An 18,009-nucleotide genomic window follows, 5' to 3' on the forward strand; every position below is an offset into this window, starting at 1 on the left:
ATTCCCTTCTCTTTTCAAATCGTGCCACAGGATCCTTAACATTCACTTGCGAAATAGGCAGATCCTGATTTAGTGTCCCCAAAGGGCGGAATTGCCACAAATTAGACCCCCATAAATCGAGGTATTTAGAACATATTTAAAGATTCTGTCAATGTGTTCCTGGCAGAACCACCTTTCCTGACAGTGTGCTTCCTGTTGCCAAAATAAGCATTGGGGAAAAGCCAGTAAAATCCCAACAATGGAGACAGACAGAGGTGGGGGGGGGGGGAATTATATTAAATCCAGATTAATACCTTCCCCACTTGAGTTCTTTTCCCTGGGAGGTAAAGCTTTGAAGTGCTGCTATTGTAGGAGCACAGTCATTCACCCCAGGTTTGGAACGTTGAGGGTTTAAAACCCATGTGGGAACTTGAGCTGACAGCTTAGACACACACTCCAGACTAGGACTGGATAAGGTACTGAATCGTCAGATGCATTGTTGCTTTGAATAAGACATTAAATCGAAATCACGTCTCTCGTGCAATTCAAATAGAAATTAATATGACACTCAGATTTTCTCCAGGTGTCTTGTCAGCTCATCTCATAGCTGTGGTCAAATGGCTGTTTGTGGTATCTTGCCACGTGGTAAATGCTTGCCACATATACCTCTAAAAAGATCTCAAAGCTCTTCACAGGTAATTGCTATTATGATTGTATCTGTGGGTGAAGATGGCTTTAATTTGTGCACAGCAAGGTCCCACAAACAGCCAGGAAATAGTAAATGATCAATTTCACTGGAAGATTGTTGGCCAGGAGAAATTCTTTTCTCGATTCAAACAGTGTCACGGCATCTTTAAAGTCCACCTGACCTGAACAGGCAGACAGAAGCTGGGTTTTAACATCTTATACAAAGGTCAACACCTTTGATGAAGCTGAGATCCCCACAGAACTGAAAATTGGTTGTCTTGTTTGCCCACAAACACACAGTCAAATATTACTCTTGACAACAATTACTTGTAAGGCACTTTGAGACGTTTCATCGTTTGAGGTACAACAACTAGCATTTATATAGCTCCCCCCGCCTCATGCAGTTTAGGATCCCAGAGCGCTTGATCAAATGTATATTTTACATTACTAAAAATAAATAGTAATTCTTGCATTTGATATAGAATCTAGAATGCATTTGTTCAAGTGCTCTAGGATGCTACCCTGCATGAGGGGCAAGAAATGCAAGAATTACTATTTATTTTTATTATCACCACAAATGAAACCACTGATCTGTTTCCCCAATACAGACAAAATTAGTTCATGCCAGTCTGCACCGAGCTAGATGGGGTTGTTAGGATGTGGAATCGGAGGAGACCTCAGGAGAATTTGTTTCACTCACAGGTTAGTTGGAGTGTGTAAAAGCATTGACCACAATTGCCTATTGAGGCTGGGTGAATGGAATCATTCAAAAGGGCACATGGATAAACACCAGTCATGGTTATGTTTAGCAAAGCCAAGCTCTGATGGGAATTTTCAATTATAATCGTATGTTGCCAAAGGCACTATTAATAATGGAATTTCAACATTACATTTGTATAGGGCCTGGAATTACATTTGTATAGCGCCTTTCACATCGGGAAGAGATCCCAAGGCACTGGACAGTCAGGCATTTGGACCCCGAGTACAGTAGTAAATAATAATAATAAACCTAGGATTTGATATTGCGCCTTATCACGTCTTTGAGACGTCTCAACGCGCTTCACAGAATATACTGTAAAGTGAATTGACTGTATATTTTGTGGGCGAAACGCGGCTGCCAATTGGACACAGCAGTGTAGTAAAATCATTAAGGGATATGGGGAGAGAGCTAGTAAGTGGGATTCATTTTTTTTAAAAAAGAGGGCAATTAAAAAAAAAGAAGTGGCACAGACACCATAAGCCAAACAGCCTCCTCCTGTGCAGAAAATACTTGTTCCCTCCTCTGCCCACCTTAAGAAGGTGTATTTCCTCTTTAACAAGTGACGCTGGTACCCAATCTGCTGCCCTTCTGTTCAGAAGGAGTCTGACCTTTAGGAATTGCGTCAAGCAAAAAAAAAAAATCAGACTCGTTAAAGCTGTGAATGTATCGTACAACACAACACAATACAATACAATTCCCAAAATAAGTGCTGCTATTTTTAAGCTGGAGGCTGGAGAGAGGGGAGAGGAGATAAAAAAAAAAGCTAGGTAGATGGAGCGGCTGCATCGACTATTCGTCTCTATTCAGGGTCATTAGCAAAAAAAATTAAGCAATAGAAATGTATTGCAAAGAAACACTTGCAGCAACTGAGGTACTTTCTTTCTTGGGAGTTTGCATTTAGGCACATTTGCAAATAAACATACACACACACAGTGGAGAGATTGACGTTGACTTATGTGCTTCACAAGGGATGGAGAGGTACGAGTGGGAGGGAGAGAGATAACTTTTAGTTACTCATACAATCAGGATTTGATTGGGGATTTTTTTTTGGGGGGGTGGAAGGGCTGGTTTGAAGGTTTGCAACACATTCTTCCCAGATTTGTTGGATTTTGCGCACAGTGTGATTCCCTGAAGTGTTGCGTTTTCATACACCAGTGGTTAACTGGGAAGAGATTTTATTTTTTAAAAAGAAGTGTGATGAGAAGAGGAGACCAGGGAATAGAGAACCACAGTGAGGGGACAAAAGAGAGTGTGCGAGAGGTTGAAGCAGAGAGATAAAGAGATTGAAAAAAGAGTGAGGGAAGGGAGGAAGGAGAGAGGAGAGGAGAGGAAACCAGAAAGAGTAACAAAATAGGAGTAGGGCTGAGTACCAAAAAGATGGAAACAGATTTTTTTTAAAAAGACAGGAAACATATTGAAAAAGAGAAGGCGGAAAGAAACAATGGAGAATTAATTGTATTATTAAATAATGAGAAAAGTGGCTTTTAAAGAGAGTTTAACCTCAGGCGCTGTGTTTCTGGTGCTGTGTTTTGGGCCACAGTGTGATAGCCCCCAGGGCTCAGGCCATTTGCAGCGCCTTGGGACGTCCTCCCGACGTGAAAGACGCTCAATAAATGGAATCTTGTTGTTGTTGTTGCAGGGCTACAGACCAGTCTCAGGGCTGAACTTACCAATGTAACCAATGAGCCTCACTGCAGGAGGCTCTGGGTGACCGGGGTGGCTTACATCAATCACCCTGTTGCATATTACATGTGTGAGTTTTTTTTTCCCTGGTGGTACATCTGTCGCTTCCTGCTCTGCTCTGCGGGCTCATTTACTGGCACTGGGAGGCTGAAGCTACCCGGAATGGACACAGAGAGGCTGAGTCATCCCACTCTCGACCTTAGCAAAGTTTCCAGCTCAGCCACTGAGTCAGAGAGAAATAGATGGGCCAGACAGGCAGGCAGGGGATTTGGGGAAGAACCCAGAGCAACAGGGAAAAAAAAACAACAACTTGCGTTTATATAGCACCACTCATGCAGGGTGGCGTACCAGAGCGCTGGGACAGTGGCGGAGCACCACGCCGAGCCTGGGGAAGGGTGAGCGTAGGCACGATCAAAGAGGAAGGTCTTCAGGCGCGACCTGAAGAGCGGAAGAAGGGGACAAGGCAGAGGGATAGAGGGAGAATGTTCCAGAGTTTCGGGGAGTAGTGGCTGAAAGTGCAGCCACCGATGGTGGAACGGAGGATCAAGGAACAAGCAGGACTTTTCGTACTCCTATCCCCTATACTAAGGTATAGCGCCATACCATAGTGGATAGGAATAAGAAAAAGCACAAGAGAGAGGTGGGTGGGGGGATGAAAATAAATAGGATAACTGATAGAGTGAAACGGGAAAAGGTGGATGTGAAAGCGGAAGTCAAAGTTTATAAATAACAATAATAATCCCTGGATTTGATATAGCGTCTTATCACGTCTTTGAGATGTCTCAAAGCGCTTCACAGAATATACTGTAAAGTGAATTGACGCGGCAGCCAATTGCGCACCACAGTGTCCCATAAACAGTTGTGGATTAAGTGACCAAATTATTATTGTTTTTTTAAGGGTTTATTACAACAACAACGACAATAAGATTACATTTGTATAGCGCCTTTCACGTCGGGAGAACGTCCCAAGGCGCTGGACAGTGTACAGCATTTCAGGCCCCAGCTGGGGTCAGGGGGGGAGAAGGGAGGGGAGGGGAAGGGGGGTGGCCGATGGCATGGTCGAAGAGGGGGGGTTTTGAGGCGGGACTTGAAGGAGGCTAAGGAGGGGGCGAGGCAGAGTGATGGGGGATGGAGTTCCAGAGGTTGGGGGCAGAGTGGCTGAGGACCAGGATTTTGAACTAGTTCCTCTGAAGGATAGGGAGCCAGTGGAGTCGGGCGAGAGTGGAGGACATGGGGTCACGGAGTTTGGTGCGTGAGAGGACACGGGCTGCAGAGTTCTGGATTATCTACAACCTGTGGAGGGAGCAGTCGGGAAAGCCGACAAGCAGAGCGTTTGCATAGTCAAGCCTGGAAAAGCGATCCGCCAATCAACTAATATCCTACTTACTGCTCGGTAAACAGAGGTATGTAGAGTAATGAAACTTGCCCAATATTTTGACCTTGCGGGAATCAAACCCAACTCCTCTCGCTTGCGAGCCGTGTGCTCTAACCACTAAGCTGCAGGAAATGGAAAAATATGGAGAGGGCAGTACTGAAAATAAATGGTCAGAGGCTATCAGAGAAGTCTAGCGAGGAGGAAATCAATAGAAAACAGGGTTGGGGAAGGTGAATAGAAAGAGAAAAAGAAACTTTGGATGTTAGGCATAGCTGGATTTAGAATTTTCAACAGGCAAATGTGAGGGCCCTGATCAGCAGCACACTTTGGATCACATTACAAAGCTTGTGATCCCAGCCAGCATTTTGCTGTGGAACCCTTTCTTTGCTAGGAAAAAGTCTGAAAAATAATCGTCCAAAGATAATAGTCTGAAGTTAATAATCCCTTCAAAGAAAGAAAAAATAACTATTTATAGGACGCTGCAGTGCGCAATTGGCTGCCCCCTTTTCACCCACAAAATAAACAGCCAATTCACTTTACAGTATCTTTTGTGAAGCTCTTTGAGATGTCTCGAAGATGTGATAAGGCGCTGTATCAAATACAGATTATTATTACAAAAACGGTTGGAAGGCAAAACATCAAAAGCAATATGGCATTCACCAGCCTTCGGGATCATCATTCTTTCCCAATTTGTTTAGTAAATTTGGTAACAAATACCATCATTTTTATGCAATAATAATATAATAATAATCCTTGCGCCTTATCACGTCTTTGAGATATCTCAAAGCCCTTCACAGAATAATATGGAAATTACTATTAGCCCAGCCATTTCCAGTTTGCAGATACAATAAGAACTTGGATTTATAACAGTGCCAGGGCTCTGCATCCCAATCTCCCTCCCCATCCCCATGGCTCAGCATCGGGCTTCACCATTGTTGAGTGCTCTGGGACGCCGCCCGGTGTGGAGGGTGCTATATAAATGCAAGTTGTTGTTGTCTTCTCTTTGACTGTGCCTTCAGCTCCCCTCTCGACTCTCTACCCCCTCCTCGCTCCCTCCCTTCCCTCCTCTCACCCTGACCATTTCCCCCCTCCTCGGGTCCTGACCCAACTGTACAGCGCCTTGGGACGTCCTCCCGACATGAAAGGCGCTCAATAAATAGAATCTTGTTGTTGTTGTTGTTGTTGTTGTTGTTATATAGCATCCTTCACACGTGCAAGCAGCTTGGAGATCTGACAGTGCAGGCACTGCAAATGTAGCATTTTCAACCCAAATGTCTCTTATCAAAAGATAAGAGCATTGGATGGAATGCTAACATTTATTAGTCACATCAAGTCAGGTGTTGTGATTTTCTACAGCAATGGAACTGTACAACACACTCTGCTAATACATAAACGGTTGCATCACTTTTCTTGCGTCCAATTATTCTTCTGCACGTTCAAAATGCATTTTACTATTAGCACAAGGCACCTCTACCGGTACATTTGTTGCATGTGACACAACTAAATAATAATAATGAAAGGTTCTGATGAAAGGTCATCGACCTGAAACGTTGATTCACTTTCCTCTCTGCATAGATGCTGCCTGACCTGCTGAGTATTCTCAGCGACTTCTGTTTCTATTTCAGATTTCTGGCATTTGCAGTATTTTGTCTTTTTTTGTAAAACAATAATAACCCTTGCGTTTTATATAGCAACCTCATCACGTCTTTGAAAAGTCCCAAAGCAATTCACAGAAAAATACAAATACTTTTAACTCTCTTCTAAAGATCAAAGTTGCCCAAGTCTTAAATAATGGTGACTAATCTGGGAAGGCTCTTTGGGGACCTCTTTCACAAGCACTCCTTGGCAGGATTCAGGAAACACTTATGAACGATGATCCTTCCCAACTTCTCTCATCATCACAACTTGACCTGTCTGACTTCTTTCTCAATAGAGAAACAGAAGTCGCTGGGAACACTCAACAGGTCAGGCAGCATCTATGGACAGAGAAAAGTGAGTCAACATTTCGGGTCCACGACTCTTCGTAAGAACTGGGGCACGTTGGGAGAGAGAGGCTTTTAAGGGCTACTAGAGAAAGGGGGAGGCAAGACAAGGAAGAAAATGGAGTAGTGGACGGGGGATGATGGATTAAAGAGATTTTAATGATGCAGAATAAAGGGGGATTGCAACAAAACAGGCAGATCAGGGAGAGAAAAAGTGTGTCTGGGACCAAGATGGAGTCCTGCAGCTCAGTGGTTACAGCACTTGGCCTTGCAAGCGAGAGACCCGGGTTCAATTCCAGGCAGGTCAGGGCGAAACCTTGGGCAAGTTTCCTTACTCCACACAGAGCCTAATAATAATCCCTCCAAAAAACAAAACAATAATAAATTGGTCATTTTCAATCCACGACTGTTTGTGGGACACTGCTGTGCGTGATTGGCTGCTGCATTCGCCCACAAATATACAGTCAATTCACTTTACATTATATTCTGTGAAGTGCTTTGAGACGTCGAGAAGACGTGAAAAGCGCTATATCAAATGCAAGGATTATTATTATTACTATTAAGATGATGTGGTAATGGTCACAGAAGAGGGGGAGGGGGAAGGTGAGCTGTTATGGTCTGAAGTTGTTGAAATCAATATTGAGGCCAGAGGGCTGTGAGGTCCCGAGCAGATAAATGAGGTGCTGCTCCTCGAGCTTGCGCTGTGGCTCATTGAAACAGCGTAGGAGACCGTGGATCGAGGGGTCAGAGTGCAAGTGGGGGGGAGAGTTGAAATGGCAAGAATATTGTTCTTGTTTTGTGCCTGTTTGGTTGCAAGTTCTTTACACCCCCCACCACCTCCACCCCATTTTTTTCTAATGAAGGGTCGTGGACCCGAAACATTGACTCACTTTCCTTTCTCCATAGATCCTGCCTGACCTGCTGAGCGTTCCCAGCGACTTCTGTTTCCCTTTCCAGATTTCCAGCATCTGTAGTATTTTGTGTATCTTTCTCAATAGACTTCAACAACAGGGTCAGCTTGCCTCAGCAGTCAAAAATGCTAGTGCGAAGGAGAATATTTTGCCCACAAAATATAGTCAATCCACTTTACAGCATATCGTGTGAAGCGCTTTGAGACGTCCCAACACCTTGACAAGGCGCTATATCAAATCCAAGGGTTATTCTTTTATAATTATATTGTATAAACTGAACAGTGGAAACTGACACAAGGTTGGATTTTTTTTTGTTTAAACATTTGTGATCCTCATTTCAGGGTACTCACTCGGAAGTGAGAACATTACTGAAATCAATAATCATAGAATCAGAATTATACAGCACAGAAGGAGGCCATTCAGCCCACCGTGTCTGTGCCGGCTTTTTTAAAAGAACTATCGAAATCAATCCCACTCCCCCGCTCTCTCCCCAAAGCCCTGCAAACTTGTCCTCCCCAAATAATAACAACAATAATAATAATGATCGCTTGCATTTGATACAACGCCTTATCACGTCTTCGAGACGTCCCAAAGCGCTTTGCAGAATATACTGCATAGTGAATCAACCGTATATTTTGTGGGCCAAACGCGGCAGCCGATCGCGCACAAGCAGTCATGGATTGAGTGGTCAAAATATTATCATTTTTTAAATTTTTATTTAAAATAAGGATCACGCGGTCTACAAAAGATAAAGGAAGTGCCTGTAAACTGCCCCCCCCCTCCCCCCTTCCTCCTGCTGCTGCTGCTGCTGGAGTTGGGTCAGGTCGTCCTGATCCCAAAGTGAGGAGATTGCACACTGAATCCTAATCATCACTCAGTCGCACAAGCGTTTGAATTTGGCGGTTGAACAGCGTCACTCCGCGTCATCCCCCCCCCCGCCTCGCCGCTCATTTGCATAGCAAACGCCTACGGCCTGAAATTCAACGGTAACGGAGAGCAGAAGCCACCGGACGGCTGGAGGTTCGCGGCAGTTCTTGCCGGAAAGAACGGAACGGGGAGGGTGGTGGAGTGGGAGAAAAAAAAAAAGGAAACGCGCCTCACCATAAGTGAAACGGGGTGAGCGGGGTGGAGCTATATATAGCAGCCAGCCGGTAGGCGTGTAGTGCCCGGATGACCCTCAGTGGTCTGGGGTGCAGGCTTCAAACCTGTAGCTGTTTAGCGACAGAGTGGTTCAATTCCACCTTCCGGGCGACGTCACGACACGTCACGTGCTCCATTGTTACAGTCAACGCAACAATGTATCCCCTCAGCCCCTCCCCCCCCCCCCCCCCCCCCACAGCATCAACATCCTTTTGGATGCAGCACCAGTTTTAAGGGGTTCCCCCCCCCCCCCCCCCAAAACCTCCCCCCCCCCAACTCCGAGCCCTTCGCACCATTTACCGCCGCTCAGTGCGGCCGCTCAGCCACTGTTGTCGTTTCGTAGGGCCGGACGTACCGGAGACCCTTCCCCGCCCCCCGCCCCCCGCCCCCCGCCCCCCGGCCCCCCCGGCCCCCCGGCCCCCCGGCCACACTGCGGGAAAGGACTTATTTATTAATTCCTTCGCGAGGGGATAACAATTGTTCCTTTTTTTTTAAAAAAAATTGCTAAGAATTGGGCGTTGCGTTACTAAAGGCCAATTCTCGACTGTCTGTGGGAGTTGCGGCGAAGCATACGGTCGAGTCACTTTACGGTGTATTGGCCGAAGAGCTTTGAGACACTATGTCGAACGCGAGGATTGTGATTATTATTATTATTATTACGAGGGATTGCTACCAAGTGCAGGCAAATGTCACAGATGTTCGTGGTACAGAACGCCCACAAACAACAACAACATTACATTTGTTAAGCCACTTTCACATCAGGAGGACGTCCCGAGGCACTGGACAGACAGAGTTACGGACCCGAGCCGGGGGTTGGGGTCGGGGAAGGGGGAGGGCAGAGGGGGGAGCAGGGAGCACAGTCGAAGAGGAGGGTCTTGAGATGGATCTTGAAGGAGACGAGGGAGGGGGCAAGGCGGAGGGACCGCAGGATGGAGTTGCAGAGGGTGGGGGTAGAGTGGCAGAAGGCCAATAGTGGGGCGAGGGAGGCGGGGGACGTGAAGCGGGCCGGAGCCCGCTGAGTGCAGGGAGCGAGCAGGATGGTAGGGGGTTAGGAGGTCGCAGAGGTAGGGAGGAGCAAGACCATGGAGGGCTTTGGAGGTGAGGACCAGGATCTTGAACCAGGATGTATCCGCTGTGTGATGGGAAGCCAGACACGTGAGGTGAATGATCAATTCATTTGGAAAAATGTTGGCTAGAACCACAGCACAGACTAACACTCTTGTCGAATAGGGTTATGAACTGTCCAGGAGACAAGGGAGGGGGCGAGGTACGGAGGCTATTTTTAAACCTCTGATGGTGTTTTCGTAGAAATCTGGTCAATTTACACCCCCACATGTTAGTTTCGCGTCAATTTATTTCCCCCACGAATCAAAGAAATAGGACAAGACATGGTTGTGCTTTTAGGTCCCTGGTTCAATCCCATCAAAGCAGATTATCTCATTCTGGATAGTACAGAGAGACTGAAGTTTGCCTTCAGAGTTGAGAGGCTTCTGATTATTTGCTGGAGATCCATGTTAATAAATGCCAGGTCTCAACTCGACTCTATTGGTAACATTTAATATTAAATAATAATAAATTGGTCACTAAGCCCATGATTTGTTTGTGGGACCCTATTGTGCCTAATTGGCTGCCGTGTTTCGCCCACAAAATATAGAGTCAATTTACTTTACAGTATATTCTGCAAAGCGCTTTGAGACGTCTCAAGGCAGGATAAGGCGCTATATCAAAGGCAAGGATTATTATTGTTATATATTATTATTATTATGGAGTCCTGTAGTGTATTGGTTAGAGCAACAGCTCGCAAGTGAGAGGACCTGGGTTCTATTCCCCGGCAAGGTGAAACGTTAGGCAGGTTTCCTTAGTCCCCATCCCTGTTTATCTAGCAGAAAGTAGCAACCCGGTTGTTAGACAATTGGCGGACCGCTTTTCCTTGGGTAATAATCCCTTCAAAAAAATTAAATAAATTTAAGAAAATAATAATTTGGTCACCTAATCCATGACTGTTTGTAGGACACTACTGCACCCAATTGGCTGCCATGATTCGCCCAGAAAATATACAATCAATTCACTTTACAGTGTATTCTGTGAAGAGCTTTGAGACATCTCAAAGAAGTGATAAGGCGCTATATCAAATGCAAGGATTATTATTATTATTGTTTGCATGGAACTCGGAACCCATAGCCTATAGGGTCATACAGGTTGTGGGTTTGTACCATGTAAAGACCCAAAGTCATTGTCCAGCCTGACACAGTCCGGGGGAGCTCTGTATTGTTGGGAATGCCATTTCTTGCAGAAGATATTAAAACCAAGGACCTGTCCACCGCCTGTTGAGGTGGTCATTAAAAACTTCATGACGCTATTTGAAGAGAGAAGCATTCTGGTTTCACAGCCAACAATCCAGTAAATTCAGTAAATCTGGTCATGATGTTTGTTTGTGTCTCCGGTGCTGGTGCGATTGGTTACAAAAACAATCAGTACACTTGACAGGAAGGTGTTTGATTTGATAAGGCGCTACAAATAATGCAAGCTCTTTCTTTCTTACAGAATCAGGATCAATTGCGATTAACCTCTGAATAATGGTCACTTTCGAGCAGAGACTTGATGGATAAAAAAGGACCCAATATCCCCGGGGTGTGGGAGTGGGTGGGGTGGTGGGTGGGAGGTTGCGGGAGAGGTGGGGTGTGGGTGAAATTCGTAGCACCTTATTTATAAGAATTACATTTGGGAAATGTGGGAGGGAAAAAAATAGTTCAATACCTTTTAATCTCTAGATGGTCTGTTTACTGTTGAAAGTCGCTTCATTGACTTCCAATTCTATTTTTGATTCACTTAACTAGCTGATTGTATATTGGTTCCAACTTCCTTACAAGACATACAGTCAATTCACTTTACAGTATATTCTGTGAAGATCTTTGAGTCTCTCGAAGATATGATAGGCGCTATATGAAATGCGAGGATTATTATTATTATATTAAAATGCTTATAAATCACAGTCGCTGACTCTACAGCGAATTCCTGCGAAGCGCTTTGAAACGTTTCAATAATGCCCAATTGGCTGCCATGAAACACAAAGCAAAAGATAAATTAAAACTGGTCCCTATCATTTGTCGGTGAGAAATGCCTCGGTCTGCATGTGCTATAACAAATAACATTGTGGGTTGCCAAGTCTATCGTGCAACCTAAAGGAATTTGGAAGGTCAGTTTTTTGTATTAATTGCGCATTGTAAATAGAACACACTGTGACTTTATGCGAGGAGGGGGTGAGGAGAGAAAACAGAGGGAGGATAAAATAAGATGTGTGTTTAAAAAAAACAGGAACTGGCTGAGTTGCAGGTTTCCTACACGTGCGTTCCTGACTTTTAATAGGATTGGCCGTTTGAAGGCAGAGAGACGTCAGTGCCTGTGTGGAGGCAGCCCTGAGTAGGAATGCAGCCCCTTGTGTTGCCCCGGGAACCTGTGACGCTATGGAAAGAGGATTTGATGTAAAGATGTTCGGTGACTACACCCACGCAGTACACAAGCAGCCCCCAGACACTCACACGCACATACCTTGCTATACTTATTCCACTCACTAATTAGTGTCTTTAAAACCCACTGAGTGCATCCAGTGGACATAGTCCCAGTTGCATTAGCACCTTTTATATAAGTATTTATTATAAATACATATATATCAGGTGTCAACTTGGCTCGGTTGATAGCACTTTTGACTCCTAAGTCAGATGTTTGTGAGATTATGCCCCATATTTGGTGGGAGTACTGCATTATGCATTTTTTGGAAACCTGCTATTTTAATAACTGAAAAACTAATTTTCAGAAGTGGGCTGAATTTAAGAGCTATTGCATAATTCTGCACCTTGTTAAATTTAAACAGGTTAAGACTAAGCATAATAACAATAATAATAATAATCCTTGCATTTGTTACAGCGCCTTATCGCATCTTCGAGACGTCTCAAAGCGCTTCACAGATTACAGTGTAAAGTGAATTGACTGTATATTTTATGTGCAATACGCTGCAGCCAATTGCGCACAGCAGTGTCTCAGAAACAGTTGTGGATGGAGTGACCAAATTATTATTTTTTTTAAGGAATTATTACCCCTGGAAAAGCGATCTGCCAGTCAACTAACAACCAGGATCCTACTTACAGCTCGGTAAACAGAGGCGTTGAGTGTCAGTGGGTTCATATCATTACAATGGCAAGTCCGTGATATACGAGGTGGTGATTCTATGTGGTTTGGGCACTTGTTGTTTTTGCCAAAAGAGCAATTCCACTTGGAGCAAGTCACCGGATTGTGCAAATGCCTTCACGGGACAGAAGGGATGACATTATGATTTTCAGTGGGTCGTGCCAACTGGCAGATTACCAAATCTGGGAAATGAGAAGGTACACAGCGTGCATAGATTTCAAAAAAGATTCCTTAATTAGGGAATACAAGTGGGAAATCCTTCCAGTAACATTGGTGACACACAGAACACCAAATAACGGGAATTGTACTCCGCAAATAGATTGCATCAGAGGGAATCCTACGACTGTCTCACGGATTAAGACTAGGCAGAATTCCTGACCTTTAATCGTCCCTTTCAAAACTGTCCTGATTAAATTTGCTTTGTTCAACCTGGAATTTTCTTCTTTAATAATAGAAACAAGTTAGTTATATTTTTTGTGACTAATATTCAAAAAGTCTTCTAAGTAGTAATAAAGGTAAAGGTGGCCTCTCATTGCGATATTGTTGCTCAGGAGATTTTGTGGGTTTATTTCTTGTCCTTGTCTCATGATTTAATGAGTAGGACGTGTTTATATTTAGACCAATTTTTTTTTTCTACCGTTCATGATCGAGGGGCAAGTTATTTTCCATCTCTGGTTAGCTGAAAAAAAATTCACTAGTTTGCAAATGATAGTATAATAATCCTTGCATTTCATATAGCGTCTTCGAGACATCTCAAAGCGATTCACAGAATATACTGTAAAGTGAATTGTAACGCAGCAGACAATCAATTGCGCATAGCAGTGTTCCACAAACAGTCGAGGATTGAGTGACCAAATTGTTATTATTATTATTTCCTTATTTATTTTTGAAGTGATTATTACCCCCGGAAATGGGGTCCGCCAATCGACTAACAACTGGGTTCCCACTTACTGTTAAGTAAACAGAGGCGTGTGGAGTAAGGAAACTTGTCCAACATTTCTCCCTTCCGGGGATCAAACCCAGTTCCCCTCGTTTGCGAGGCACGTTCTCTAACTATTAAGCTACAGGACACCAAATTGAGTCCCATTCCATTGCCAAACTTTATCTCCGCCATGTCTTCCTGTGAATCAATCCCTCTCTCGCTATAGTTTTTTTTTAACACTTACCTGCTCAAAAGAGCTCCAAAATCTCTCAAGGTCTCAGGCTCGAGAGCGCTTCCTTCAATTTTCCGGCTGTGCAGAATTTTGGAAACGCCTTAAATTCAGTATTAATTTGGAAGTCGGTTCTCCTCAGTTCATAAAAAGAAATTCCAGATTAAAACTTAATTGAGAAAAATTTCCATATCTGACTTCCAAAAGTGGGCCACCTGCAAACATGTCAGCTGTTTTGAACACAAGGACCCAAAGGCATCCCATGAAGTGAATAACCAATGTTGCTGCACGATTATTGGCCAGGATGCCAAATGAAATTCCCTTCTCTTCTTGCATAGTGCCACAGGATTGTTAACGAGAGGCAGATGGGGCAGAGCAAGGCGAGATGTCTCATCAAAAGGATGTGTGACGAGTTTCTTGATTCAAGTGTAACAGTTTGTGATGCTTGCAACAACTGGTTGAACTGATGATATCATCTGTCAGGAGTTCAATTGAACACTCATACAATACAACAACTTGCACTTATGTAGCACCCCCCACGCAGGATAGCGTCTCAGAGCGCTTAACAATGGCGGAGCCTGACTCCGAGCCGGGGGGGGGGTGGCGGTGGGTTGGCAGTAGGCACAGTCAAAGAGGAAAGCTTTCAGGCAGTACTTGAAAGAGAGGAGAGAGGGGGCAAGGCGGAGGGATTGAGGGAGAGTGTTTCAGAGTTTTGGGGTGTAGTGGCTGAAAGCGCGACCTCCGATGGTGGGGCGGAGAGTGCAAGGGACGAGCAGGAGGCCGGTGCCAGTCGAACGCAGGTGCCGGGTGGTGGATTGGGGAGTGAGGAGGTTGGAGAGGTAGGGAGGTGCCAGGGAGTGAATGGATTTGAACACGAGTTTGAGGATCTTGAAGTCAATCCGTTTGGTGATGGAGAGTCAGTGGAGCCTGGGCCAGAACTGCTGAGATGTGGGTACGGAGTTTGGTCCGGGTCAGTTTGCGGGCGACAGAGGTTTGAATGAGCTATTCTTGTGAATGGTGGAGCTGGGGAGGTGACAAACACATGCACGCATACAAAACAAAATTACATTGATGTAGCGCCTTTCACATCAGGAGGACGTCCCAAGACTCATCAACTGGTAACAGAAATCTGCCAGGAAAAATATTTCATTGGCAATTTTTGAACTTGACGATGAAATAGCTGGACGTTATGCTTTTAATCGGGCCCAAAGTTTACGATTGAGTTTTTCCACCACATCAGCTGTAATGACTTGAATTCAGTTTGAAAGGGAGGAAGGGTATCTTGTGGCTTGGGAGACAGGATGTGCAGTGTGGTCAACATATGACATAACCCAGATCCGGTTTCACAGCTTGACTCTTTCAAGACCTTTGTTCAAACAGAAATCCACCCTTCTAATTATTCCAATGAAAGTTGGAGAATTTATTCAGTAGCAATCTTACGAGGCAGTTGACTGACGTCAAGGTGGTCCCAGTGAAATGAATTTGATGGTATCAGTGTCATGTAACATTGAGCAACAAACTCGTGTCTGCAGTGCCGAATGGGAAAACCTTATTTTAAAACCTTTCATTGTGTAACTTGTTTTATTGCTGCTCTCTGCAGGCCTGTAAATGCCTCTTACATTTTAATCCTAAAATACCTTTTTATCTTTCTGATTTTGCACAATTGTCGTAATTCTTTAATTCAGGCTTAATTTGGGAGCCAATTTTCTGCAGTTCTTAAAAAGGAGAGATAATGCACCTATCTGACTTTCCCCTCTTATCTCCAGGGAATGGTACAGTAGATTATTTTAAAATCAATAAATCTGGGTGGATGTTTGCCTATAATGCAAGACTAACTGAACTAACGCTGAACATTGAAGATGAGTTACAATAAACAGTGGTGTTTGACGGCGCTGAGGTTGGTCTTTAAAAGTCTTTTGATTGTAAGAAGATAGGAATATTGAGGGAGGTGATGAGTTCCATGATCTTGAGGCCTGAAAAACAAGCAACTTGGGTAGGAGTCAGTGGGTTGAGTCTAGCTTACAACTCAGTGAGGAAGCAGGGATAAGGAAGAGCGATAGGAATGGTATATTTGGAGACTGTGAGGAACAACAGTATGCGTGGACCTTGTGTCTTTGGGTTGAGGATAATACTCTGGGTGTCTCACTGTATAGAGTTTGTCATGAAGAATGGTGGCCTGGGAGAGGTATTAAAATACCTCACGTGGCCATGGAACTGAACCCTAACGTGATCTGGTGCCTTCAGCAAAGTTAGGAGTGTGGGGGGGGGGGGGGGGGGGAGAGGACAAAATGAAGTACAATAGGAACATAGGATCACGAGAAGGTCATTCTGACCGTCAAGTATATAATTTGGGACACGACACGCCAAGAGACTGCCAGGATGGTGGAAGGTAAACTAGATGGACCTTGGTCTTCTTTCGCCTAGCAAATTCTTATGTTCTTAAGTGTGTTCCACCAGTTTATTAAATCTTGGCAGATCATTTAATCTCAATGCCCTGCCCTTTCTCAATACCTCTTAATAATTCTCCTACTCAGTCTATCTCACATTTAAACATCGCTATTGGTTCTGCCTCTTCAGCTTTTGGGGGTAGAGCATTCCACATCTTCACAACCCCACCAAATTGAAAAAAGGGGGGAAGACAACTTCTGGGCATCTCACAGTCCAGGTGATGAACGAAGGGTTGCGTGCCTGGTCAAAGGAGTCGAATGGATGAAGGGTTAATGTGCCTTGTTTATGTTGTATAATGGAAATACGTTCAAGTGCAGAAAGCACATCCTTCCTAATCATATCAAGTTAATAACAGAATAACTAACAGAATCCAGAGGCCTCAGAGTGGAACATGTTGCCATGGTGATGTTTTCTTAGCTCTTGGAAGAAGCGCTGGAGGTAGATGCTAATGTCAGATTGTCAGATGTGGAACAGGCTAGTGGCAGGGGTAACATGATCTGGTGACCGAGGTAACATGGGTTGATGTCAGGGATAACATGAGCCAGTGACAAGGCTATCGTGGGCTAATGGCCGTCTCTCCTTGTGTCCCGACTGACCAGACAAATTCATCAGTCGGCTCATGATTGCGGGACTCGACACAAACACAGTCACTGCAAGTAACACGACGTATGAGAAATGTGAAGCTCATTACACCGTGATCAGGGCGCAGCAACATAAAAATACCACCTTTTAGAGCGAAGGAAAATATCACTGGAAAGCACAAACGGGTGCGGAGCAACTCGTTTACATCGAAGCGGAAAATATTTTTTAAAAAAATACAAGGTTGTTAGAAGATAATGTTACACCACAAAAAGAAGAACATAGGGGGAGCCAAAAATAGACACACAGGAAAAAGGAGGAAGGAGGAGTGATCTAAGCTGTGATAGAAAGTGCAATGAGCTCCTTATCAGGAGTGCTTGAAGGTCACAGCCCATACTGTGAGTTATTGCGAGCTTCCTGACAGGAAACCAGCAGCTTTAGCTCACTGTGCCATTACACAAAGACCTCAGTCAGAAACGTTACGCAACAGAACAGACCGCACGTCATTTTCCACGCAGCAGAAATCCAGTGACACAGGTCATCATGGGATTGAACCTGAAAATTGTAAAACTGCGTTGAGCAAATCTGCGGTGGAACATATCCAAGCTTGTTTCATAACCCAGCACATCTGATGTAGATCAACTGCATAGAGTTATAATAATAATAAAAATAATCCGTGCATTCGATATATAGTTATTCGTATAGTTATTCGTGCATTCGTTATCCTGTCTTCAGATGTCTCAAAGCACTTCACAGAATTTACTGTAAAGTGAATTGAATGTTTTGGGGACGAAACGCCCCAAAACTACACAATTTATAAACTAAATTGCAGTAGTTTTAAAGGTGATTCCAGAATAAGGTTATCTTTTATTACCATAATAACTGGATATCATAGGAACTCGCTCCGGCATAATTTACATCTGGAGCAGAGTTCATGCTGGTTGACATACGATGGAAGGAATTACTAAGGAATCTTGTTAGAAATCAATGTATATTAGTCACTAATATTAATATTTCAAACTTGTTGTATCAATACAATAGCTCAGTGGTTAGAGCACTCGCCTCTCAAGCGAGAGGACTGGGTTTGATTCTCAGGCAGGGCGAAAGGTTGGGCAAGTTTGCTTAGTCC

General features: G+C 44.2%; 1 non-coding gene across 1 annotated transcript; it reads left to right on the forward strand.

Moving 5' to 3' along the window:
- The first annotated feature begins 8,541 nt into the window (after nucleotides 1–8,541).
- Nucleotides 8,542–8,628, forward strand: trnastop-uca. The gene has a single exon. It is a non-coding gene; the product is annotated as a tRNA-Sec (tRNA).
- Nucleotides 8,629–18,009: the final 9,381 nt, after the last annotated feature.

This window comes from Callorhinchus milii, unplaced genomic scaffold (assembly GCF_018977255.1).
Source record: "Callorhinchus milii isolate IMCB2004 unplaced genomic scaffold, IMCB_Cmil_1.0 Scaffold3, whole genome shotgun sequence".
Classification (NCBI taxonomy): Eukaryota; Metazoa; Chordata; class Chondrichthyes; order Chimaeriformes; family Callorhinchidae; genus Callorhinchus; species Callorhinchus milii.